The sequence below is a fragment of the Marmota monax genome, unplaced genomic scaffold (assembly GCF_021218885.2).
Source record: "Marmota monax isolate L192 unplaced genomic scaffold, Marmota_monax_Labrador192_F-V1.1 WCK01_AAM20220418_F8-fsc00101, whole genome shotgun sequence".
NCBI classification, from domain to species: Eukaryota; Metazoa; Chordata; class Mammalia; order Rodentia; family Sciuridae; genus Marmota; species Marmota monax.
This window is the reverse complement of record NW_026692786.1, coordinates 5711718-5712195: the sequence shown is the minus strand read 5'-3', so window position 1 is coordinate 5712195 and position 478 is coordinate 5711718.

Here is a 478-nt window from a genome sequence, read left to right as displayed (position 1 = left end):
TGGAGGGAAGCAGGGGTGTGGTCCTACTGTGGAGGGTCCCACTCTGAAGCACTCCAGACAGTAGAGGTCTAGATAAGGAATGGCCAGAGAAACTGCAGGAAGCTAGGAGGGTGGGGAGATGCTGAGCCTGGGCAGAGTCTCCTCGGGAGAGCCTGTCCATCAACACATCTGTCTCACCTGTCTTTTCTCCACCTGTCTGGATGTTCTGTCCAAGATGACCCTCTGGCTGTGCCCCTCCATGATGAAGGTGCTTCAATTGCACCCCACTCACCTCCTGCCCAGGCTACTAGCGTGTGTTGTGTCCATCCTTCACAGCCCTCCTCAACTCTCCCCAGTTCTTTCTTAGAACTCCCCCTAGTCTCTGCAGTCCCCTTCTTCTGTCTTGTGCAAGAGCAGAGTGTATTCTTTCCTGATTCCCCAGGAGGTGAGCTCCTCACATACAGTAGTCATGCTGCCTTCTCCATTGGCTCTTTGGCTT